We start from the raw sequence: 27,729 nt of genomic DNA, 5'->3' as shown, positions 1-27,729 counted from the left end.
ACGGCGGGTGCTAATCCTTCAGAAGGGAGGGATCCCCCTCAAGCCCGCCCTCACCGAGCGCCCTGGACGCTCCGTCCCCTTAGGGCGGGCATCTTCCCCATCCCCCCTCTTCTCTCTCCCTCACGGCGGGCGGCCCCAACTCGCCACCGGCCGCTGAGTCAGAGAGGCGGGGAGGAGCCGCGACCTGGCGGGGTGAGGGCCAGCGGGCGGGTGGCCGCTCTGGCCTCGGCGGCCCGGCCCGGCCCGGCCTGCGCTCGGCCCCTCCGCCTGTCGAGGCCAAAGCGGCCGCGGGAGAGGAGGGCATCGGCCGTGCCCCTTCTTGAGATAAACAGTTGTGGTTGCCAGGTGAGGAGGTCTCGGCTCGGGAAGAAACACACTCCTGGGGAGGGAAAACAAAACAAAACACAAATCAGTGTTTTTAAAAAATAAAAATGTGGTGGATAGGCCCTGTCTTTCAGAAACTGTGGCATAGGAGGGAGGCAGCCCCAGTTATGCGAGTCACTAGGTGGCACTGTTATACACCCCCCCATTTTTAATTGTGATTAATTTTATTGTGTCTTCAGGTGATACTGTGGTGCGTGAGTGTTGTTCCCTCTCAGCAGAAAATGCCGGTGCTCCACGGGGCGTGTTTCTCTGCAAGCGGGAGCGTTTCGAGCCCCTTTTCCGCGGTGGGCGGCCTGTTGTGGAAGGGCGCGGGTGGCGAATCACCTGCCGGCCAGCGGCCTGGCCCCTCTTGGGCAGTGACTCACATAGTGACTGACGGTGAATAACGAATAAAACTTCCTGCTATCAATTTCTCCTGCGTCGAAAATCTGCAAACTGGAAGTACCCTTTTAAATCTAGCCCATGTTACTTACAAATTAAAATTAGAGATAATACCCTCACGATACAAGCTATATAGTTCTTACTTTTAAATACCTTGCTATAACTGTGATAGACTGCTGTGGTGAATGGTTAAGCATGGTTTGCTATGCTATTGTGTCATTTTTTTTTCCTTTTAAACGGCTTCAGATTAATTAATTAGACTGTCTGGGTTCTGATTGTGATTTCAAATACCACCAGATTGTGGTGGTCTATTAGGATAACAGCTCATTTAAATAAACATATAATATAATTTACCAAGTGTAATGGTGTTCTCTGTGTGCTCAGGAAGTGTTCTCTCTAAATGCTCTATGTAATTAAAGAATAATTTACCAAAATTGCTAAGTAACTAGATCTACACAAACTAACTCACACATAGGTATGCCAGAGTTAAACCTTCCCAATGCAGGACAAAACCGTCATTCAGAATCCAGTCAACAATAAAACTAATCTCATTTGAGTCAGGTTCCTCTGCTTAGAAAGACTGGAAGAATCATTGGTTCTTGTAAAATATCTTGACACACATTGAAGCTAAATCTAAGCTTTAAGGAGGAGTGGGGTGGGAACTGCCATTTCCAGAGGCTATAATTCCACCCTCTTACACTATTGTTTATTGTTTCCAGAACTGCAAGATGAATTATTAGTTGCACGGAATTCTTTATTGCAAATGTTATGGTAGAAGTGCTCAGCAGAGCTACTAATGTCATCCCCCTCATAGTCTGAATCCAGAATCAGTTGCCTAGGTGTCTGGGAAGGTGTGTCTCCGTTGGAGAGGTGTTTTCCAACATTAGATCTGGTATTCCTTACTATTCCTTCAGGAAGCAGCTACTGTGTGCCACTATAGAGCCTGGGTACACAGGCGGGTGGCATTTGGTGGCTGTCTAAGGTGGCAGAACAGAAGACAGCTTGGGAATTTAGTAAAATTGTCTAGAAGACTTTAGCAGAAACTGAGAGGATACTTCTGTTTAAATTGTTTGATCTCAGAAGCATAGGAACTGCCAGCCAGCACAGAGATGAAAGATGCCCTTTATGTGAAACATCTCGTAATAAGCAGATCATTAAGGAGCAAGCCTCTGAAGCAGTGCCTGTTATGGATACTGATATAATCTATTTCACTTCTTTCTATTGCTGCTTTAAGCATTTTAAAAACACCCCATAATTATTTTTCCTATCATAATTAGGTTGAATCCAAGATAGCTGTCCCTTTACATCTGTATCTTAAATCATTAGATAAGCTGTTCTGTCACACAGAGTTAGAAGAGATGGAAGTGTAAAGATATCTTATCACAAGCTCCCACTAATCCTCCAATGGCCCTCTTTGTTCTGAAGGAATTCTTAGCTACTAAGAAACACTTCACCCAGGTATAAGAGTAAGAGACATATCACTTGAACGGAAACAGTTGACTGACAGAACAGTTGCAAGTATGAAAGCTAACCCAAGATTTAACAAAGAGCATTAGCCAGTCTTGAATGTTGTCTCATTAGTACAATTGTGCAGTGCTCCTAGTAAAGTTTAAGCAATAATTCCTACTAACTTTGTATTTATAGTAGAGAACGTAACAACATGTATGTTCATACTTTTGGACACTGGTTTTGCTCCAGAGAAAACTCAGACTTCCTAAAGACATTTCAGAAAGTTTCTGCTTTCTGTGACCCATGTGCATGGCTGCAACATCCAAAAAAAATTACTGTTGCAGATGAAAATGACCAAGTGTATCTACATGTGTAAAACAGACAGCTTTTAGAAGAGCTCTGTATTCTAAATATCTATACCATTTTTTCATGTTGCATATTTTAAAGGGGTATAAGCATTTGTCCATTAAAAAGTGTGCTTTATGCAAAAAATCTGACTGCCCTCTTCAATTACAAGTTGCAGGTGTACCACAAATAGAAAATCTATAAGACAGAAATAGGTTTGTTTTTTTTTAACAAAAAAAAAGTCACTGTCAACAAAACAGAATGCCCACTATAAATTAAGTGACCCCCGAGCAATCCCATTTAAGACAGGGTTTTCCTATATGTGGTCTAGATATCATCTCAGTAAAACAAACCTATACTACGTTTGCTTCTTAACAAGAGATCTGATTTCCAGGAAAAGTGTTAGAGGATAAACATGTTCTGTTTAAGAATGAAGAATAATACAGGAATGTGCCATCATGTTGTATGCTATGTCACAGCCTTTCTTCCTCATTCTGTGAGCGACAGGAAAAAAGAAAGTCTGCTTTAAATCTTCAGAAAGGTCCTTTGAGAATTTTCTCTAGACATATTCTAAAACCTTTATACTAAGAAAGAAAAGCATTGTACTTTAAATGCTTATGAAAATTATTGGCTACTTCTACCTAAATGATATTTCATCTGGATGGTGTAAACCACATGTATCCCTTAATGTTCAAAGATATCCCCAAGTTTTTTTGAGATAGTTTTGCAGATATTTTACTTCAATACATAATTTACAATGTAGCACCATTCTAAAATAATTAGCATGTGAAAGATAAATGATAAATTTACATGGATAGAATCCAGACACTTGGCTAGACTGGTAACTAATGAAAATATTCATACAGATTGGAAATCAGTATGTTACCTTTAAGTGTCTGTTCTTTGACAAACATAAATACCTTAAAAGATTTCATAATTTATCTTGATTGGTATTTCTTGATTTACCTGTTTCAAGACAACTCTTTAAACAAAATAAAGTTTGTTAAAGAAGTTATATAACAGGGTTAGGTAAAAAGACTTACCTTTGACCATTATAAATTAGTGATTTATGAGACAAACCAAAATAAGTTCACTGCCCCTTTAGCAAAATTATTTTTCCTCTTTAAAACCAGATTGGTTATCTATGATACATTGTAAGGGCCTGACACTAATTTTAAGAGTACGTTAATTCTTTCTGCTCCAAAAGTCAGTCCACTCATAGTCTGTAATTTCTCATATGCTGTAAAATGGCACAGGTCAGCACTGCTATCAAGAGAAGTAATCTTACTTTCTTCCACCCTTTCTGTCTTCCCCTACACTTCCATCTTTCCTGATGAAAAGAAACAAACAAACAAACAACTATGTAGCTGTTTAATAAATGAGATCAGTTCTCTGATTCAGATTAAAATTACACCACAAACACACTTTTTTATGGTTAACTTTAACATGGATTGGTTCTTTGATCTCATTCACCTGCCACCAAATAAATCCTTACTCTGGCACAGAGAGGGAGCAGCATGAGGGCAGGAATGAACTGGGGCACCGTAAATTAACATAAAGAATATGTGAAGCTGGAAGTATGATTCCAAAAATGTCTTTTAACGGATAGGCATCTAGAAACAATTGTGCTCTGTCCTATTTTTTGTGAGGTTTTTTTGTTTGGGAGCATGTCTCTGAAGCACATGCTATAGTATTTCCTCTGCATTATCTGAGACCTTGCCTTTGTCCTCTTCAGATACTCTCTCTTTTTCTTTATGCTTTGAAAACACAGAGCTGAACCTTGGACTTGTGCTGTAAATCCTTCAAGCTGTGTATTTGAGGAGGAGGAGGGCAACTTATAACTTCTGTATAAAAAGAAAAAAAAAAGCACCTCCCTTCTCACAGGAAAAAGACAAAACCTCCTTCCTTCTCTGTAGGCTGCTTCTGTGGCAGAGTAGTTGGAGGACAGAAAATTTTTCAGTCTCTAATAGATTTCCTTTGGATTTGCTAAACTGTCGCTGCCAGCAAAGATTTACATCTGGACCATAGCAAACTGCTTACCTTTAAGAATACGGCTGAAGGATATGTAACACAAATATATCTCTAGAGGACAAGTAGCACTAGACTCTTCAAAGGCTCAGTCTTCCTTTTCTAATTACGAATTATACTCCAAGGTCCAGGGGGAACCTTGGCCAAGAACTACACAAAGCATTTCTTAATGAAAATTAGGTTATCAGCATGATTCTGCTTTTCTGGCTATACAGACTGTGATTAGAGCGAACATGGTATTTAAGCAAACAGAGCCAAAGCTACTCTTCCATCACCTGTAACCTACACACATGTCACATCATAGTCAATAGTGGAAAAACATTCACATTTTCTATCTCTTCCTCCTCAAAAGTCACCTCTGACACTCTGGATTTAATCATTTAATTATCTCAGATTTTTTAAAAAACAGACTATTGTCAGTTAACCAGTAGGGAAAATTTTAGGAGACCGCGATAGCGCTATTGAACACTGGCTCAGCTATTAATACAAGGCCTCCTCCGAGCTAATTACAATGCAATCTATGTAAATCCCTTAGAGAAGCACTGGCTTATTAATAGCTACTCACTATTCTCCCTGTTTTCATAACATGCCCTCTAGATTTCACCCTCCCAAAGTCACACTTCTGTCTGCTTTCGCTTCTGTCTGCTTTCGTAAAACTTCCCACTTTGTCCTCCTGATAGATCACATTTTTGGTAGACTCTCTAATCACCAAGCTACTGACTGGGAAATAGGTTACCTGCCATGCAGGAAAACCCTGCAGTCTGTGTTGCATGAAGGGTATCTTCCAGATGTGAAATTGGACATACTGGATTTTTTTTTTTTTTTTTCTGAACTAACATGAATTTGCATCTGATGGAAATTGTTACTGAGGGAGGGAAAAAGAAAATGTCATACTGTACAAGCCCACTGCTTTCCGAATAGTACTACTGTCGAGCTTCATGCCTGGGAAGATGCAGAGACACAACAGGCAATGGAAGATCATGTAAGTCTGCATGTCTCTCTTATACCACCTAAAATACAATTAAATATTATTAAGTAGCACTCTTGTGTAAGTATAAGAATACTGATTTCCTCTATGAATGGACCAATACTAGACAGGAGATGAACCATTCAGCTGCTAGGCAAAAAATCTATATCGAATCAGAGAGTAATTCTTAGTAGTGTTTTGTTCCTCTGTATGTGCTTTTTTGTTCCTGGCTTAGGTCTAGAATAAAGTGATTCTTCACCATTGTCAGATACTTTGTGAAGTCAGTAGGTGTTACATTCCACAGAGCAAATAAGAGACAGAAATAAGACTTGCAAAGGAAGGCAGCTTCACGTTGCATTTCTTGCAAATGATGTACAGAAAAAGGTTTCTGTTTCCTGGAAACTTTGTTGGTTTTAATTGTTTACATTGTAGCTTAACTTCTCTTCAGAGTTTATAGCTAACCCCTAAGAGTTGTAGGTTTAAAATAGTTAATTGAGATAAGTGTTTGCTTAATCTTTTGGAAAAAAAAAAAAAAGTTTTTCAATTTTTCCCTAATAATTATTTTATTTATGCCAAATAAATAGTGCCAGAGAAAAGCTGGGCATTTATCTTTGTGTGACAATAATTACTTCAAACTCTCACAGTGGACAGTTGGAGACTCTCAGAAAGAGACTGAGAGCAGTCAGGACAAAACCTCTAGTATGACTTCCAGCAAAATCATGGACATAAAACCTCATATTTTAAGGTCCCTCCTTGTTCTGCAAGGTATTCAGTAGGAAGTTTTACTGAAATCCTCAGCAATTTGCTGAATTAGAGGTCAGTGGCCATTGGAGATTTGGGTCAAATATCAGCATTAGTAGGTGCCTAAATTCTTTGAAATCAAGTCACGTTGGGATTTTTTCAAAAGCGTTTGGCAGGTGAGAAGTGCTCATAACCCTTTGTATTTAAAAAATCACTGGATGAAATGCATAGACAGCATTAGGATCAAAGACCAGGCTCCAAGTCTGTTTCTCTCCCTTTGAGATCTGGTTCATACCTGCCAGCTGATACAATCATGCTCCTCTTGCTTGCTCTTCCCAGGCTTCTGCTCTTTGCACCATGGTACCCCAGCTTCAAAGGACTCCCTAGTTTCCCACCTTGTAGAAACCGATGGGTAAAAAGCGTTGATGCAAGGAAGGAAAGGTGAGTTTGAACTGCTTTTGCTAAGTTAAAACTAATCCATGCTCTTTTATTTTGTAGGCAAATCGTCTATTAATGAACTATTTATAGGGCCAACAGTAGCTCCTCAGCAGATGTGTTTTGAAGACATCTCCCTTTGGTTCTTTCGAAGAGCAGTTTCTAGACTCTGAGTGCTAACTAAATCAAAATCTTCATTTGTAGCCCTAATTCGTACACTGAAATCTCCAGAGATTACAGGATTGCAGTTACACTCTCCTGTATTGCATAGCCCTTTAGCTAGTTCTAGGCAAGCTCCCTCCTTGCTCACTGAGACTTCTTGGATGGCCTTTGTAAGGGGTTTAGTTCTCCCCATGCACTCCATGGAAACAGGTATGAACTTCACTCTACCATCTGAAAGTGAGGCAATGCCACCACTGTTGGAAATCGGGCCATTAACTCTCTTGCTGAAGGCAAAATAAAGAACCAGAAATAATCAGAATTATAATTCAAGGGAAATTGTCTTTCAGCTGCTTTTTTTAGTGTGTTTCTGTTGTTTTGATTTTCCTATTTTTCCTTATATTTCTCTCCCCTAAATGAGATTCTGTAGTATTTTACTTGCATTAAGGGAAACTTTCATATGGTTGCCATCTACCTATACAAAGGAAAAGTAAACAATGCATAGTTAGTATCCTAAATAGACTGGATTATATCATGAACTGTTATTAATTTTGAACTTGGACTGTTACAGTTCAAGAAATATAGCCTAACTGTACAGCATGACTTGTACACACTTGTCTCCGAGAAATCAGTTTGCACATCCAAGAACTCAGATATGAACAGAATGTAAGTTGCCAGATACTAGTGTCTTGAGATTTTTTATCATAAGAAATCATTTGTTCAAGTTCAAGTTTGACACCTTTGTTTAAAAAAAAAAAAACAAACCAAACAATTTTAGAGTCAATGTCCTTTAATATATAGTCACTGGAAATTGTAATCCTGATGAAATGAAAGTGTTTTTCATTTGTTGGCTTTGGCAGCTGTGTATTAGTAAAATAAATAAATTAAATAAACAGCAACATCTGTTCCAGTCACTAGAGGCTTATTGCTGGAGTTATCTGCATCAGATGGGAGGAGAAGCTCTAGTAGAAGAGCCCAGCTTTCCAGAGCAGAGATTAGTGGAGTCACTAGGAATAAATATGTGGATTTGTGTGACCTGTGGGAAATATCTCACCTGTCAAATGATGAAACTAACTAGTATTAAAGTCTGAAGCATCTCTAGCATCTATTCTGCATTAGTCATATGAGTCGAAATCCCATTATATTCAAAGAGCTAATATGTTATCACTCTTTATCTTAATTTAACAAAACCTATGGTGTGGTTGAGAACCTAAGCCTATAGGTCCAGGATACTTTATATATGAATATGAATATTATGAATGTGTATATATATGTACACATAATTCTTTACATGCATGTATGTGTGAACGAGACTGGATAATACACATATGACCTTACATGCTGTAGTCAAGGCACCTCCCTGTCTTGTTTTGGTAAACTAAGCAATAAATACATTGGAAAGTAAGACAAAGTGACCTAAAAATGCCTCAAGATTCAAACTCCATGAATCTCTCCATGAACCTGGGAGAGCTGCCAAAAAGTAGGTATTTTATGCAGGTATTCTTGTGCTAGTATCCATATCTGATAGGTTAATGAATGCTCTCTTAAAATTTTTAAAAAGGTGCAAAATAAATTCTTAGTCAGCCAGACACATGTAACTTGCCAACTCCATGAAAATAATCTGGCAAAATAGTACACAGCTACAGCCGTAGGTAAAAAGGGGCAGAATGAACCAGAGTGTTTCACTTCCCTTATTGGAATCCAGAAACCCAAATGGAAGTTACTTATCAGGGTTGCAACCATAGACAGAAATACATGCTAATAAATAAATATTAGAATTGGAAGGTAAACAAAATTGAAGTTTGTAGACTTCTGAAGATTATTGTGCTGCTGAAGTGCTATAATTGTGTAGCGCATGGTTGTTTCAATTGGCAAAATCATATTTCTGTGAAACTATTTCTATATTGAGTTCTAAGCACTTAAGAAAAAAAAATATGGTATTAATCTGTTCTTAGCTGGAGCCTGAAAGTCAAAAGAGGAATTTTTTTTACAGAAATTGCTTGCTTCTGGGAAGTTGCCCACCTTTTTCTGGTTCTTGTGCAGACACCTCTTTGGAGCTAAATGCAGCAATGAGAGACTCACAGAAACAGAATCGTTCAGGCTAGAAGGCGTCTCTGGAGGCCAGCTAGGCCAAGCTTCTGCTCAGAGCAGAGCCAAATAAATCAGGTTGCTCGTGGTGTTTTCCAGTCCAACTTCAAATATTTCTAGGGATAGAGATTCCACAATATCTCTGGGCCCTTGTTCCAGTGTTTGACTGCCCGCGTGGTAAAAAAGTTGTTCTTGATACCTAGCGGGAATTCTCTGTGTTTTAACGTGCACCCTTTGCCTCTTGCCCTACCACTCTGCACCTTCAATAAAAGACAAGGGCACGCTGCTGACTCACATGCAACTTGTCCAACAGGACTTCCAGGTGCCTTTCTGCAGAACTGCTTTTTACTTAGCTGGTGTCCATCCTGCCCTGTGAAGCTATTCCATACCTGACGCAGGACATTGCATTTGCCCTTGTTAAACTTTATGAGGTTTCCATCAGCACATTTATCCAAGATGCAGAGGTCCTTCCAAATAGCAGCCCTGCCCTTCAGCATAACCGTCGTGCCCCCCAGTTTGGTGTCACTGAGAAACCTGCTGTGCAGGCAATCCATCCCATCATCCAGGTCTTTATTAAAGGTGTTAAACAGTATTTGCCCCAGTGTCCATCCCTGCCTGAAGGCACTGCCAGTAAGTGACAGGTAGTTGCATTTTGTAGCACTGATCACAGCTCCCTGGCCTCAGCCGTACAGCCAGCTGCAATGCCTGGCTTCCTAGGAAAGGCAGCTGTCAGGGCCTTCCAATGATTATTCCCTTAATTTTAGTCAGTCTGTGGCATTGTTATTCTTGTAACATAAGCACTAGAAGGCTGTCAATGAAGTGATCTGGTTGCAGGTTTAAAGCAGCGAGGAAGCAGGAGGTAGTGACAGTATGAGGGATAGTATAATAACCAAAGCCTAGGAAGAGGTGTCGGAATGCCTTGCTAAATCACTGATCATTGCAACACAGGGATTGTGAGGCAACAGTTAAAATGGGTTCAAAGGGGAGTAAATAAAATAGAGAACAAGTCCCATTGATTATAATTGGTATTGAAAAAGGTATTCCTGGTGCTTTCTCTGACCCAGAAGGTTTCTGAACTGCTTATTGCTGTAGAGAGAAGTTAAACTATTTTTGTCCTCTTCTTGCAAGTATGTATTGTTAGCGACTGCAGAAGATGCAATATCAGGCTGGACAGACCCATCTGTGTGAGCCATTGTAGAGTACTTGACTTCCATCTCTTTTCACATTCAAAACATGAAAGTAGTAACAGGATAAGTGGTGGTTAGGTAGAACTTGAAGGAAATAAGATGTTGACTTTGTTCTGATATGCAGGAGGAAGCTGAGAAGGTTGGAGGTTCCCACTTTCTTTTTCATCCTTTAGAAATATCAATTTATTGCGAACAGCATGTGTGAAAGAGAAATGAGCAGAATATGGACTATTTAGAGTAATTGTTACAGCTCTGGGAAGAATTATATTTACCAGTTCTCCCTACTTTAAGCACTGAATGTCAGCCAAGTAAGTCAGATGGATATGTGTGGGTAAAAGGGCTATGTGGTAATTTGAAGGAACATGAGTATGCCAGCACAGCCTTCTTCAACTTTGTACTCATACTTGCTTTTCAGTTTTCAAATTATATCTCAGTCTAACAGGTAATTTTCAGGCTTGCTGCAGTGAAAGTTGTTCACATGAAAGTATAGTGCAGACTGTATTTGATTACTAATTGGTTAGCATTTATCTCTCCACTTTTCTCAATTTTGTATTACTTCTCGCCTGGAAAGAACATCAGTAATAAGTGGGCATCATAGAAACAGAAATGAGGAATTGCAGCATGAAGATATTTATTGTGTAATAACTAAATTTGATAATTGCAGCTATTTGAAGTAAAAACATAAATGGTTCATATAAAGTAATTCTGGTTTTAAGAATAATAAGCTATATGATTTAGTAGCACTGGGAACTAACTTATTTAAAAGTTACTGTGGCTAATGCTTTATTCATACTGATTTCATGCTGTTAAAACCCCACCAGCATTAATGGAGTTAATTCTGATTTTTGTTTACATAAATGCAAAGAAAGGTCAGCCTCAGTGGTATTTTACATACTGTTTTAAGTATGCTTGAAACTGCTACACCCACTTAATTCCACATAAAAATAAACTTAATGCAGAGAGATCTAATTGTTCTTATTTCACACTTAAACCTCTATGGCAAACAGCAGAACAATGATATACTGTTCTTTGACATTTTAGATTTGCAATATTTGTTGAACATGCAGAGGCTTTTTGGGCTGTATTTTTATCAATGAAAAGTCTGTGAAACCACTTAACTAAAAATTAACTTGATTTAACGTAATCCTGTCCACTAGCTTCCGTAGATGATGGAAGTACTAACTGCCTGTATCAAAGGAAAGAAAAAGCATTTGATTTTTAAGACATAAATCAAGTCCTTAATTTCTTACTCTTTGATCAGCTTTGCTTATGCGGGCACTTAATCTGACCCCCTTTGCCATCTAATTTTCAACCTCTTTCCTTTCCCTCCCCTTAGTAGTGAGCTTTTATCAAGGCCAGATTTATTTATTTATTTATTTATTTATTTATTTATTTATTTATTTATTTCCTCCAGATACTTCTCATGTCTCATTCATTTTTCTCTCTAGTAAACGTTTAGAAACTCTGTTGCAATGTTAAACCATTAGGAAATATCCATTTCTTGGAACATCAAGTACATCTTTTTTGTAGTTGTTGTTACTAGGCTGCCGCTCTATGGCCATATGCATAAACTACAGTTTTAGTTCCACTGAAGTAAACTGTACTGGAGGAGTTTCTGGGAGTGTGTGATAGAATATCTATGGGCTTCACATTCTACAGTGAGAGTATGATTACCTTAGAGAGGACAAAGGAAAAGACTACTGTTTCACTGGTAGACACCTACCAGCCTGATATATTAAATACATTACACACTATCATTTTGATTATTAATGCTGTGCATACTGTATTACCCTAACATGTAATTTACCACTATGCTGCTTGCCCTGGCTGTCTAAAATAGTGCTATTTTGATTTGGAATTTCAAATAAGAGAATGCTCAGTCTTTTATGCCATAAAGCAAAAGGATATGCTTTCAAAATATTCTAGCTAAGAAATCAAGTACATGCTTAAACTGATACATGCCTGGTGCCCTTTGTAAATATGAAGTTTTGATGGTTTTGAATCTGTGCAATAACTAAGTCATGGAAATGAATCAAAGTGTGTTTTAAACGTAGGAGCTTATATGTAGCCAGAAACAGTGGTTTATAAATGGATTAAAGGGACATCTAAACTTTTACTCCAATTTTTTTCACTTATGCAAGGTTGGAATATGCTGCTTGGTATTATATAAGACTATTTTCTCATCTGTTTCTGGGAGGAACTGCTTTCTGGACTACCATGAGCAAACTGTGGATTTGTCTGCCTGTAAGCACTTCTGCTTGAGTTTTACAGTGTCAAGACCTTTTGCAGGCAAAACTCATGTTGAAGAGGGTGGGAATGGCACTGCATGTATGTATAGTATTATTCCTCACCCTTGGTCATTTTTGCATGTTTCCATTCAGAAAGTGGAATAAAAGCAATCTTGAGATGTGTTCCCACCTTCATTTTTAGAACACCCAAGCAAGAGGAAAGCTCCAAGGTTAACTGAGATCTAATTTCTGGTAGCTGTTAACTTCTAAAAAACACAGTCCTTGGTTGATGTACTGCCAGTGACCATCAGTTACTACGTAAAATATTGTAAGGCCTTCAAAATGATACTATTTTCTCTACAAACAATACCTACCATTTGAAAGCACTCTGAAAAATTAAAGTCCAAAACAAAGGAAAATCATTCATTCAGGTGAATAAAAGAGGTCTTATTGGCCAGAGAAGCCCAGTAGCTTGAAAACAAGCTCAAAATTTTTAATATATGATGTTTTCCTTTGAATATTCTCTTGTATGCACTCCTGGGTTTGCTGGAGGGCAAGGGGGGAGAAGGATTGTTAAAAATTAAAGAGCTTGCTCTTACTAAAATAAAAATCCAACATACAGTCATCATTGATTTAAACTAAACCAGGTGCTGACCTTTGGCCTTGTTAGGAACTTGGTTCCAGAGAACGTCTACAGCATTTTAATATTTTGTGTTAATGTAGATTAATATTATAGCAAGGGACAAAACTTCTTAGGATAGTATTTTCCAGGATGTTCAGCCATAAAGCACCTTTGATTTCTAAACAGAACCTGCTGTTAGAAGTGCTAATTAGTTCTGCCAAGAAGGTAACAGTGCCTATGCCCTAATAAAGTGAACTGTAATACATAATAGGAGGCTCTGAATGCCCCAGTTGTATCCTTCTATTTACTAATATTGCAAGTAAAATTTACTGTGAGCAGGAGACTGAGAAAGAAGGGGAGATCATAAAGCAATATAAAGCAGGAGCTCAGAAAAACAGCTTGGGTATGGGAACTAAACCAATATAAAAGGAGATTTAAAATAACCTCATCTTCCAAAGTATCCCTATAGCAGTCATTGCAAGCAAGAGCAACATAAGAGGTGTGGCTTATAAACCATATGCTAGAGTTGCAAGTGACAATACTGAAATATAGTAAGTATTTTTGAAGAACAGAGATTCTGACCCAATAGCTAGAGGCTGGAATGCATAAGAAAGTGAGGCTGCCTGAGGCATCATCTAAGTGCAAGATCCTCCTGAGGCAGCGCAAGATCCTCCTCTGTAGCTTATTGTTATAGCAAAAGCACTGAGGTCCCAGAGTACTGATCAGTGCTGTGTACAAACGCAGCAAGTGCTGCAGTGCAGCAGTCTGACACCTAACACGTCCAGCTGAAACACTCGAGTCTACCAGCAAGGCTAAAGGGTGAGATTTAAAGTAGGAGACAGTGAGAAAACATCAACACATTTTCTGTTGGGTGGCACTCTGTCAGGTGTACACACAAGGAAACTATGTATGCAGAGGCATAGAGCTAGCAGAAGCCAGGTTATCTGTAGTTGCAAGAATTAACTAAACTCTTAAATCAACATAGTGAATTGAACTGCAAACCAGACCAGCTCCTGCAACAGTCAACACAGTTTTTGAGCTGCTGTAATAAACTGCATAATTTCCTTCACATGGAGATACTAAAAATGTCAGTCTTGTACAAAGTGTTGTATTTCTTCTCCTGAAACTTTTGCATAACTTTGTTGCCATTTACCATTTTTTTTTCTCCTGCATTCTTCCTACTCAAAATACCACTGTTCCTTTGTTTTTACAATGGCATCATATAACAGGCCTGTATTTAGTTGCATACTTTTCACCTGACTGGTCTGGCTCTGCTTCTCAGACAGTGGGTGTCCAAAACTGACATGTTTTTTAAAACAAAATAACATGCTTCAGTGTTTTAGAAATGTAAGAACATCTTAATACTACTGAGTGATCCTAATGCTGAGGAAGGGACCTTTTCTTCCTTCTGCATCTAAATTATTCACAAAGGGAAAAGGCCTAGAAAACCAAACCAACCTTAGTGTCAAGACATAGAAATATAAATAAATGCTTTTATTATACTTTATCTTCCTTTCCTCTTGTTCTGCCTACTAGAAAACATATTCTGTGTATTTATTTTATCATAGTGCCCAGTTGATTTAGTTACATCCAGAATCCTGCTATGCCAAACAGAAAGTGCCTGGAGGCCCCAAATGCAGTTTTCCCAGTTTTCCTTTCCCTTGTCACTAAAGACCTTGGGTAGCACCATTGAACTAGCAAGGTTGGAGCCCTGGAGAGGCAGAATTAATAACCTGCTTTTGCCATCCCTGGTGAAATGCCATTTCTCTTTTCTGTATTTCTGTTTCCACATGCACTGTACTTCCTTCCTCTTGTCTTTTTTTTTGGCATTTGTAGCTTTGTATTGTGTTGGCTTTTTTCTGTGTTTGTTTTGACAGTAAGCTTTTCAGTGTAGGAACAGTGAATTTATACAGTACCTAACACAAAAGGGCCAAATCTGAGCTGGAAGCTCTTGGTGTCAATATAATCACATTATTAAATTCCTTAGCCCAGGTACTCCAGCTCACTTTATCACTTCATTTCACTAGATGTAGCTCCTCACAGCACTTCTTCCTTAGTAATATTCTGTTTTAGTAGGGATGAGCAGATCAGAAGGAGCAGGACACCCAATACCACCCTTGCGAAACAGCAGAGGCCATGGTCAGATCCAATTAAGAACAAAACTTAAGAGACAGTGAAGTTAGTTATTTCCTTCAGCTATCCAGTGCTCTACCCTCTCTCACCTCAGATCAAGTTTTGCATTGAAATAATCTCCTGTCTTGATTTTCCCAATTTATTTAATTATCTGTACTGTTTGTACTATTTCTTTTCATGTTATGTCTAGTAAGCTACCATTTCTTTTCCTGTTGGCTTGACTGCAAAAGTCTTATCCTGAATATGTACAGAATCTAGTACAACCTTCAGGCAGTGGTGAATCTCCAATACTGTTATTTATAAAAGATATTTTGTGGACACTATACACACAGTAGTAGATTTATTGAAGTGTAAAGAGAAAAATTGCTCAATACAATGCAACACTTCAGGAACACATTTTGGTATAGCTCTCAATCACACACAAACATGAAGTTATACTGTCTGTCATAAAAGAATTGAATGTGATAAATTCTGTGAGCAGTATATTAAATCTAAGGCTCCAAAAGCCAGCCACTTTCACTGTACCAGCTCCAGGAAGCTGGCTTGCTTTCCCTTTAGTCTTCTATTAACAAATTTGGTGTTATATTTAACAAACTGCCATTAAATTATATGGGTGTTCTTTTCTTTCTCTTCAAAACACAGCTTTTTATAACTTCACTCTTTCATATTTTCTCTTCACATCCTAATAGATAAATATTCACACCTCAGAATTTCCCACAGTTGGCATGAATTGGCAACTCTGTTGTTTGTTAGAAGAAAGGCAAAGGACTGAAATGGAATGGCCTTATTGCCCTATAAATGTGATCTCATCAAATCAATCCGCAGGTCTGGAAAATGTGTAGTTCTTCCATTGAACTGCTTCAACTGGGTGTGTTTTGCAGATAATGTGGGGATTTACATGCCTGATCCAAAACCAGCTGAAGCTGGCAGAAAGATTCCATTGTTTTGACTGTAATTCTTTGGAGTATATGTCCTCCTCTACTGATACAGATTAAAATAGGCATTCAGAAATACCTGTGCCAAGCTCCTGTTCCTTCCTCACTGCCAGATTACAACACAGGGAAAGCACTCATATTTCAGCTAGTTTTTATTTAAAAAAAACATGTTTTTAATGAAAATGAGGAAACCCAGTTCTGATGTAGAGAGGAGCCTGCCAAATTGAGAAAACAGCACAGCAGCTGAAAGACTACAGGAGAATTTTTACACTGCATGTCTAGAAGCAGGAGGACGGAACTCACAGCCTGAGGAGAAGATAAGCGAGACCAGTTTTAAATTGCCTCTTCATTCCTCTGATTCTCGGTTGCTTGGCGGTCCGAACTGGCTTCCAACTGGTGCTCAAGTTCTGTCTCTGAGAGCTGCCATTTGCCATGTTTTGCAAGACACCTTCGAATAATCAGCCTTCATACTCTTTATACCTTTATTCTGCACTCAACAAGAACTCCACCTATTGCAGAACACTCCAGCTGTCTTAATGGGTATAAAATGGGTAGAGCACATGTGAAGATATTTAAAGTGCACAAGAACTACTTCGCTTTTATTGACATGCCCTAAGTAATTTCTGTGAGGCTCACTTTCTAGGAAGGGCAGTACTAGTACATCTGTGTCATCCCTGTTCCAGTTCATCACTGATTTTGCTCCTAAACATAACAGGAGAAATGCAGAAGACACGACACTGGAGGCTGTGGTGAAACCTTTGTAAAACTTCTTTGTGGTCAGAGTCTGGATCAGTGTGGACCATATGGGCTCATTATAAATGTGCTAGAATATTGATTATAGAAAGAATAAATATATAACCATAACTTTTTTAGCCAACAAAAGAGTAATCTGTGAGACAAGTGAGGAATTAATCAAATGTGTAGTTAACGGCACAAACATAAGAACAGCAATATTGAATGTAAGGCCAGGATTTCTGTGAAGTAACAAACATCTCAGTGTGTCTTTTCATTCTTTTCATTTCCTAGATGAAGGTAATAATGACTGGGAAGTGTTTGGGGCATTTAGAAGCCAGAAATAAACTACAATGCAAACTACAAGCAAGTTTGTCCTGCCCTCCCTTTTCTACTGCTATCACTTGCTTCATGGCTCTCTTGCTTCCACCTCCCTATTCCTTAAAAGTGCTTGTCCTCATTAGTGATCATGTCACAGTCCTTCACCAATGAAAGGTCTTACAAGATAGTCCCTCTGGATGGTTTCTGATTTTACTATTTCTCTTGATTCCTCACTACCCTTTAATAAAATTGATACTTCTGGTAGCCTGACAATTTCCTGCTTGAAATAATAAGCTTTCAAAGAGCATGTGTGTATTAGGCAGGCTGACTGAAGACAGACATAGTATGAGAACTGGAAGGCCTTTTAATGAATATTTTGAATATAAGAAGAATCATGTGGGAGGAGTCTGGAAACAAGACATTAGACAAACCAAAAATTAAGTCCAATGGGCATAATTTTAAAACATTTTTACTTGGTTCAGTAGAATCTGTTCTATTTTCTTTCTCAGGAGTGCTGTGGACTTCTATTTTTCCTATTTCTTCTTGGCTCACTCTTTGTATTCTGATACCACTTCGCACGGAAAAAGATTACCTCTTGGAGAGTTCAGTTACACACACTGCTCAAGTGATCTGGACAAGGAAGAATGGTAATAAAAATTGTCCATCCTTTGAATGTGATTTGGATTACACTGCAGAAATTACATGTCAATATTGGATAGAACTGTATGGAGGTTATACACAAGAAATATAGGGTTATATATGGACATGATTTGTCATTCCCCTCTCGACACCACTCACTCTACATGCCTGTTCTTTATTTATAGGCAGGAAGCATGCTGACATTTCAATATTCCTTCAGCTCAACCGTTCAGAGTACAGTCACAGCAAGAAAAGCACCATGTGTAACCATAAATAGCCTGAGATTAATTTCACTGGATTTTCCAAGAATTTAATTTCTAATTGAAAGGTAAGCCACAATGCTAATTTTAGAGGAGTTTTGAAAAGGGGAGGTCAAATTTTAGAACTTTTTTTTTAAGGTGTATAAGTGGCAGTCATAAGGTAATGAAGAGACTGGAAAATGACATACAAAATTCCCTTTACGTTTTAGTAGTAATTACAGGAGACAACAGATGCTGTCCTGTCATGCAACATAATGTTTTACTTTATCTAGTTCTGGGCTTTAATTATATCAGTAGGGCCAAAAGTCAATCTTAGCTTATTTCTATTAATTGTGTCTTCATTACTGACAGAAACAGGAATGATCATGTATACACACACACATTCAGATGTGTGACACAAATAAAAGTTGTGCTATTGTAATTAGAAGGATTAAAAAAAGGTATTAATTCAATTAGGCTTCAGTTAATTTCATTAATATGCCAGGGTACTGTGACCACAGAAGTATCTTAACAGTGATGATTTTCCATCTCTCCTGCGCCCTTTGAATATATTTTGTCATACATTAGTAAATCAGGAAAATTTATAGTTGTCCCCTGAAAGTTTTGACATGGTAATAATGCAGAATGAATAGGATACTTCTGCTAGTAGAAGATTAAGAATGTAAAAGTATTTCAGACTACGTGATATGGAGATTACATCTTGCAAATACAATATATTGGTATTTCAAGATAGCAAGAACCATTGCACTCAGGCAAAAATTCACTTCCTGTGGAGAACTTGTTTTTAAACTCTCCAGGCAGAAACCAGGCCAAATACCAGAAAAAGAATCAGAATGGAACACTCAAGCATGTCACTTTTCCAGTTGTTAACACACCAGGTGTAATGTTAGCAAACATGAGTCTGTCTAGCATTAAGCAGTAACTTTTTTTCATCAAGAAGCAAAAATGAAAGTCCTGCTAGACTCCCTGGTTCAGCCAACATTATGTCAATATTGTTGGGCTTCAGTTGCTAACAACTAGCAAGCTGGAGAATTAATAACCAGACTTAAGTTGCCACCATTCACTAATGAGCCTGGAACGTGACCTGCACACCTAACCAGCCATGAATAGGAAAGAAAAAGCTCAAGGCTCATTTACTACAACTGTCAAACTAATGCATTGTCTTTACTGCTAATCCAAAAAAGGATGAGCCCTAGTGCTGCAGCCATATATCAACATTCAGCCAGTGTAAGCATCAGAGTAAAACAAGAGGCAATTTACTCCAGAAATTCTCAATATCTGTTTTCCTTTTGCTATAAATGTTTCTAATGTCATGCCCTGGGACTGGATGATAAACCTATATTAATCCCCTTGGAAGGCTGTATTTCCTCTAATTGTGTGAGATGGGACCAAGTTTTTATCTGCATATTTTACATTTTCCTCTTGCAAATTTTTGCATTCCTTTCTCAGTCTTAAATCTTTGCTTTGCCAATAATAATTGTGTATGCCAGAACTATTCAGCAGTAGAAAATGCCATATGTTGCTGCATAGATCAAACATGGAGAATAGAGTAACCTACCTCCTTTATATGCATCTCTACAATGTAGACAAAAGCAAGGGTGTACTGTAGATTTTATAGCTGAATTCTAGAGCAAAAACTGTCTTTTAATTATACTTTCAATGAAATCAGAACATCTCACTTGTTTTCTCTCAACTTGAAGGAAGTCTAAAATTGCTGTGCAAATACAAATTCAAGGCATGACCACATCCATAGATTTTCAGAATATAAAGGCTGTGTTGCAATCCTGAAGGTTTTATGGAATAAAGTTGTCTCTGAGAGGGCTGCTTCAGGACTGATAGGTTGTTCCTGGCTCCAGCATAGTGCTGAACACACAGCTTTTGTGAAAGCATCCCAGAAACTGATTTTGACACTCTTTTCCTTATTTTCCAGACCATTGAACTCTTACCGATTGGGAATTGAACACTGTAGAGATCCTTTAAACAACTTCTGGCTTTTAGACAGCATTGAAAGAAGGGGAGTTCACAGTAGATATAAAAGATTTCTTTCTGTGAAGCAGCTCCTGAACTGACAAAGGTAAGCATTGAGGTAAGCATTTAGGAGATCTTGTCCATAAAAACAATTTAGTCGGCCAATGGGAACAACCAGAAAGAGCGTAGAAAGCACAGGTGAGTGCATCTGGAATCCTTTTTTCCCTGCTAATTCCTGGATGCCACTTCCTGTCCTTGGAAACAACAAAAACCCATGTAAATTGGAATGAGGCCCTTTTCAGAGACAGAAGGAATAGCCCATTCCTCCTCCCAAGGTGTAAATCCACAGGAAATTCTGTCCAGGCTTTTCTCTGCCTTTCATGCTTTCCACATTCATAGATCCTTCTGCTCAGCAGTCCCTTGAAGAACAAGGTATTTCCTTTGAGCGAATGAAGTTGCAAAAAGCTGTAAGATTTGGACTGAAAGGGCTATTTCTCTGTGATGAAAGAATGCAGTTTCTTCCTGGGTAAAGGAATAAACATTGTGAAGAATAAACAGAATGAGTAGCTGCAGTCCAAGGAAGGCAGAGGTTTGGGGCAGGCTAGAGGAGTTAGATATATACGCATTGGGCAAGATGAGAAGAGCCTGTGGTGACATAAAATGTTACACAGAAGAAGTGAGGGAAGCCTAAAAAAGTCTGAAAATCATGCCTTAGGGAAAATCTGAGTTTTCAGCTGAGAACTGTTGTATACAGATCTCACTCAACAACTGGCTAGAATAAAACTCTGATGTGAGGTGTGAGTTTTCTGAGAGAAACTGTCCATGCAACACAGGATTTTGCCAAGTGTCTTGCAAAAATGCTGCTGACCTTCATCAGTCCAGACATCACTGGGAACTCCAGCCATTTGGCAGACATTTGGTTTTCACTTATGTAACTAAAACAGAGGAAATTTAGTTACTGTTGTACCATTGCATTATAAACTTAGTATTTTTTTAATCACATGAATCTTTTTCTTTTGAATGACACAATCCTATTATTATTCTTGGTACTGCAGAAAAGAAATCTGAACCTAGTGAATGAATGTATGGAGATGCAAAGTAATAAGGAAGTGAAAAAATAGGATAAGGCCTCTGTTGTTGGACTATGCTGCTAACAAAATATTAAAGGGTTCAGCAAGAGGTCTGTCACTGACAGTAAAAACACAAGATTGTTTTGCAGTAGCATTGTATGAATAACATGTGACTATTTCTGGGAGTCAGAAAAAAAGAGTAGTTCTGCAGCTCGCTTTTTCATCTATCTAAATCATATAGGTATCTCCTTGATGACTCAGGAGTTGTCAGCTCAGACACTACAGCTGTTTAAAGAAGTAAGTATGTATAACTGGAGTGCAGGAACCCTAAAAGCCTACCAAAACAGATCATTGCAAGCATGAGTGTGAAATACGTAAAGCCTCTGGTTGATATCAAGCCTTAAACCTCTTTAAAGTCAGGATGGAGGCCTGGATGATGAGGATGCTCGTCATCATCTATTCTCCTATTGACATATGATGATTAGAGTAAGGGTTGTGGTATAAAATTGAAAAAGACAGGATTGATACTATCATGTAGAATTTTTTTTTTCCCCTTAATTGCTACTGAGGTATGCAGGTCTTACCTTATCAGATAAATCAAAATTCAGTGTCTGAGAAACACTCCTATATCTTGCATCACATTTGGCTGGCTGGCTGGCTTAAAATAAGCAGGTGTCACCCAAATTTTCTCAAGGGTCCTAGCCAAGAACTCAATCAAATCTGTCAAATTGTTTTTCCTTTCTTCAGCTTTTATAAAAATCAAATTGTTTTAAGAAGCTGTGTGTTGTTGAATGTATGACTGAAAGATGTCTGTAACAGATCAAAATAATTTTTTAAAGTTGGAAACTCATCATATTCTCTTTGTAATAGTCTATTTTGAATTTTTGAAAAACTTCCACATTAAACGTGTGTTTTTTCCATTAGCAAACACACGTTAATGTAACTAGACTGTTACAACCTCGTTAATATTAAATTTTTCAGCAGTAAACTTACAAATTAATAATTATCATAAAATTATTTAATTGCGGAATTACCCTATTGCTGAATATTAACATATCTTTGTGAACACTTCCTGCAAGTGTGGACTGTGTCAATTCTCAGCACAAGAAAAACATGACAGAATGCCTGACTGCTGGGGAAAAAGGAAAAAAAAAAAAAGGAGACTGCAAATTTTTGTATTGAACTGTGAAGATTATCCGCCTGTATGTCACATATATTTTCAGTGAAAGGCAGTTTACAAGCATTTCATGGCAGAAGAGCAGAAGAAAACAAACTCAGAGCTACTCATATCTGTAGCCAATTTCAGTACCACAATAAACTTCTATATTTACTGCAATGGACAAGTTTATGACCCCGCTTCACCTTTTGAAAATTCTTTAGGACTCTGTTTGCTGTCTTCCATAAGTTTTTCCTTTGTCGGCTCTTTGCACTGAATTGCAAACTGCAGCAGAAAAGCTGGGCTCTCATCCTGGGGCTAGTGTTGTATATTCTTAGGTATTAGACTTGCGTGTGTCCAATGTGATAATACTTCTTACATCATGCTGTTGCCAGCTCACTTAGCACTACATCAACACTGTCCACTGATAACTCTGTGGTTATAGAGCAAACATTAATACTTCAGGACTCAAACTATGAATCAATGTGGCCTTGACAGCCTCTCTTTCTAAGAAACGTTTAGCTCTGAACCAGCTCTTTTCCCTTCCATATTTCTTCACATTTTTTATACATATTTTCCTTATTCTCTTTAATCCTGAAGACAGTAGAATGAGATATATTTATTATCCTGCAAGTGATAATACTAGTAAAGGAGAAAAATAATCTTCAGAGGTGTTTGTTAACGAGACAGAAGTAGAAAGGGTGCTATTAGTCCACAGAAGCTGGAAACCAGCAAAAGCAACCAAAATATTTATAAATATAATTTAGAAATTAACAACTCTGAACACGTTTTCCCTGCTTGGCTGCCAGTTTTTGATCTTTTGAAATTATTGCATTTGCTGCTTTCATGGGAGATCCTTCTCATTTTTTGAGACCAGTCTCAAAATCCCTAGTTTTGTGTAAAGGTAATTTGCCAGTGTTTCAATAAGAAAGGTCCTTATTCAAGACAATCAATAATCTTCTATTTTAATCATCTTCACTCATCATAAAACCATCTACCTTGTCATCATGCCGATCTGCTGGGAGCCACAAGCAGCTGTAACAATACAAGGAGAACCTGCATTTAGCTGGACATGTTTCAGGAAGCCTGCAGTCTCCTGATATATCATTCTCCAGGTATGCTGAAACCCACTGGATCAGCTGAACACAAATGGAGATCAAATTATCAGATCTTGGCCCTCAGCAATGTCAGCTTCCTATACTGGCTATATTGCCAACATATTCGTCTATTGAACAAGACCCTTGTTATTTTTACTCAGAACAAAAATAATGTTGCCATGTCCAAAGGCTACATTTTCCCTTTTGAAAATACTCTTTTTCATCCTTTGCATTTTTTAAAATCCTTTGTCTGCATTCTTTTGTGGTCTGAGGCTCCTGTATCTCGGCCAAACACTGATACATTCATTGCAGGCTTCAGCTGCTTTGCAGAACCTGAATAGACATCGAGGCTACACGGACAACTTCAATTAAGCTGTTCTATAAAGCTGATATTTTTGTTGAAAAACAGTGTCTTTTTCCAAGACCAAACAAAGTGGCAATTCCAGGGATGCAAATCAGAACCAAATACTTTAAAAATAATAACTGCCAAGGCAACTAATTGTAAGCATTCAGCAGAGAGTACAAAGACCCATTTACCCAGTGTTTCCTTCTTTTACTCTACCTTAGTGAAATTCCAAGTATGTACATTACAGCAAAGATGCATATGATAAAGTAGAATTTCAGTGAGAAATTTCGAGATTTTAACAACCAAATTGCAGACTTTTTAAGACAGTAAGGTTTGTTTTCTTGCAGAAATGTAGCTATGAAAACATACAAAAGTCTTTTTATTCCTACGCACATGTACACAGCAGAGATTCTCACTGAAGTACAAGAATGTAAGTATTTTTCCTTCACCCTGCTTGTAAGACACAAATACATTGTACTTCATGAAGGGCTTTAGAGCAGCATATGCCACATGCTGATGTGTTCATCTCAACTACTTGAGAGTACAGCAAGTACTCTGCTGCTTTTTTTGTTTGTTTGTTTTATTAAACTTTTGCAAGTTGCTTCTACATGTACTTTTTCTTCCCCTTTTATTTCTTTTTGATAATTTCTAACATTGTATTTGCTGAAAAGTAAAAGAGAATCTTCATTCCTTGACTTTCTGGACAGAATTTCCCACATGGCTTTAATTTCTGCTGCACTTGAAATGTTTGCGTCCAATTCATCCCCCCCTTCTCTCGTTTCCTTCTTCCCCTGGGCCCAGCAACCCAGCAGAAGTCGTGTTTTTTGTGTATGCTCCAATCTGAGCCAAATTATCACAAATTACTCTGTCTGGCCTAGGCTATTATTAGACCAGCCAGCAATTGTGGCTCTTTTGATTATTTCAACAGCTGGTTTTGTTGCTTGTCTAAAGACCCAAAAGCACAGTTCTCTCCTCCCCCTAGAAACTGCTTACCCAGATAAAGGGCCGTGTCAGGATCTGTTCCAAGACAGCAAAGGTGGATCTGCCGTTGCTGCTCAGGAACGTTCTGTCAGAACCCCATCTGTCTCCTGCAGACTTGTTAAAGCCTACCTCCTTCCTAGGTAACTCCCTTAATTACACACCTTCATCAGATATCAAGCCAGTGATGTGTTGCTGCATTTGACAGAAAACCCTAAAGACTGAAAATACCAACATGAACTAGAAGTGAGGCGCAGCTCACAGTTGGAGTATGACTGAGTGCATCTGACAAGCACTCACTAGAAAGGAATTACTTGTAAGAAATGAAGCTCTACACATCCACGCACCATCTCTGCTCCCTTAGAGTCCTTGCATACTAGCAGATTTTGCAGCTGAGAGAAGTGAAGAGTATGTGGACATCCCACATTACACATTCCTGTATATTATCCTACATACACTTGATCTACAGGCATTTAAAACCTAAAAAAAACACCTCTAAGTTTGAATGCTTGTGGCATTTGTGTACTGGGAATGTCAGTACACCTACAGACAACATACCCTGTAGAATTCTAGCTACTGGCAAGCAACCTGCTTTTGGAGACAATGCACATGACTGATTTTTTTTTTTTTTCAATAAATGTTCTCGAAATATGATTCAAGTATTTCATGCAATGCTGCTTTGCATTTTGATTTTGTTTAAATGCTGGGAACTTTTACTTGTTTCCAGTAGTACTGCTTGGAAACTGTTTCCAGTAGTATGTTGGTTGTTGCTACCTGAAACTTGTATCCATGTATGAATTTTATCTTAGTTTGATCTCTTCCTTTCTGGGGAAATTTGTCATCAATCAGTTCCAGGTATTTCTGGAACAGCTCCTCTAGCTCTAAAACTGAGTCCCTGTCCTGAGTGCATTTCCCGCTGGTAGAGCTTGGTACATGGCCAAGCAATTGCTTCAGAGACTTCATCACTTTATATAATTTGTGTATTACGCTTTCATTTTTAAGCAGAACTTTCCCTGTGAAAGCTAAGGAACTCTTGATGATCATCAACATTAAATACTCATGATCCTTCCATACTGTATTGTTTGAGATTTTGGAGAATGTTTTCTTAGCCATAGCTGGAATTACTCTGTTCAGCATGTTTTTCTTAGGCCCAAGAACTCTTCAAATTTATTTTTCAGTTTTATATGGTTGGAAGACTCTGTGTTAATTTCATCAACAGCAACAAAAGAAGTTTTAATTCAATTCCTTATGTATTATGTTCTATGGTATATTTCTGTTTTTTCCTTGATAATTTTACATGATAGCATGCTTCCTTTACTTCCCCCCGCCCCCAGCCGTAGTGAAACACTTAGTATAAAAAGGAGACATTCAGGAAGTGGGGAAAACAGATGGACTTTTTTGTTCTTTGTGGTTAGTGGGGTTTAAGAGCTGAATACAGGTGCTGCATTTTGGCTCCACAGCAAAGAACCAGAATACACATACTGGGTTTTTTTTGTTGTGTTTTTTTGTTTGGTTGGTTTTTGTTTGTTTGTGTGTTTTGCTTTTTTATGGGGGGGTGTGTGTTCATTTTTGTTTTGTTTTGTTTTTCTTTTTTGTTTTTCTTCTACAGGGGAGATTCTCTTTGCCTCACTCAGCTCGTGTGCATACCAGTGACTTCCCTGTCTTCTGCTGTTCTTCCTCATACTTTCTGCATTGGAACATTTTTGCATGTGTTTTTTTGTTGCAGGTGAGGCTTTGCAGCACCTGGCAGCAGTGCTCCACTGAGGGGCTTTGCATCCAGTTTAGAGGATGTACAAGGCATGCTGATCTTGCATTTTAGTTTGTGAGGTGAGATCCTTTGACTACTATGCAATCCACCCATGCAGAGGTCATCTGAAGCATGAGGCTTCAGGGAACACATACCTGTGGTGGAAGGTTTGATTTATCTGTTATATAGTGCTGCTGTAGCTACGGTTTTATGACTAGCTTATGTTCCTTTATACTATAAAGCCTTATGTCCTTCTAAAGTGTAACTATTATGACCCTTGAACAATAAACTTTCCAGTGAAAAATCCTTCTGTTAGGGAACAATTATTGTAAAGTCAGGCACTGAAACACTAAGAAATGTATAGGCATTCATTTGTATTCACATACTGTGATATATTTTTCAACCTGCATGATTTGCTTTATTCAGTGTATGAAGTAGACAGTACTTAGTGAGTCAGCACAGATATTGCTCAACATTAGGATTACTCAATGTTTTGTTGTATCTTCCTGATCTAATTTGTGGTCGCATGCTTTTGTTTATTTACTGTCCCTTATTCACCTGCTCTGAAGCTGAATTTAACTTCCTTATACTTTTTTCTTAAGTGATGCCTAATGTGGACTCATCTGTAAAAATGTTGATGGCTTGGTTTTACAGTAAGTATATGGAACGAAGAAATGATATCATATCAATTATAGATATGGGCAACTGAGCCCAAGGAAAAAAAAAAAAGCTAAAACTACAGCTGACTTCTACTTGTTCCACTTGAAACGTGGCCAGACTTTTCATATCGCATCTGCACTGTGTGTACCTCACCAATTTCAAGTGTGTCTGTAAGATTACTTCTCCTTAAGTAGTTTAAACCACCCTAAGGAGCCCCACGCCAAGAAATACATCCTCCTGGCCGCGAATTACCGCCGGCCGCCGTCTGACCGCCTGCCTTCCCTCAGCCCAGGGGCCACCCAGGGCCCAGCTCGGCCGGGCCGGGCTGCTGCTCCACCCGGCAGCACCCCCCGCCGTTTCGGCCCGCTCACAGGAACTGCCCTTGTCACCTCCCGACCCTCGCCGTGAAGGAGGAAGCCCCCAGCCCCCTGGCCTCAGCACAGGGCTGCTCGGGGTCACACGTCCCCCGCTCAGTGCCGGCGGTGACGCCCCGGCGGAGCCGAGCCTGGCCCGAGCCCGCCAGCCCGGCTCAGCCCCACGGGGCACGGCGAGCTGCCCGCCGCAGCTGAGCGCTGTCCGGCGGCGACCGCCAGGTACCTCCCCCTGCCGCCGCCTCCTCCGCCCCCTTTTGTGGCGGTGCCAGGCGGCCGCCGGGTTTCCTGCTGACGCCGGA

At 38.8% G+C, this 27,729-nt stretch overlaps 1 long non-coding RNA gene across 1 annotated transcript; it reads left to right on the top strand.

Annotated features, from left to right (window-relative positions):
• Nucleotides 1-20,062: 20,062 nt before the first annotated feature.
• On the top strand, nt 20,063-22,200 carry LOC309438844. The gene is made up of 3 exons (XR_014183884.1): nt 20,063-20,108; nt 21,314-21,369; nt 22,152-22,200. It is a non-coding gene; the product is annotated as an uncharacterized lncRNA (long non-coding RNA).
• Nucleotides 22,201-27,729: the final 5,529 nt, after the last annotated feature.

This window comes from Streptopelia decaocto (genome assembly GCF_964273445.1).
Source record: "Streptopelia decaocto genome assembly, chromosome: 4".
Classification (NCBI taxonomy): domain Eukaryota; kingdom Metazoa; phylum Chordata; class Aves; order Columbiformes; family Columbidae; genus Streptopelia; species Streptopelia decaocto.
Note: the sequence above shows the minus strand (reverse complement) of the source record. Positions and strands in the feature narration are given on the sequence as shown.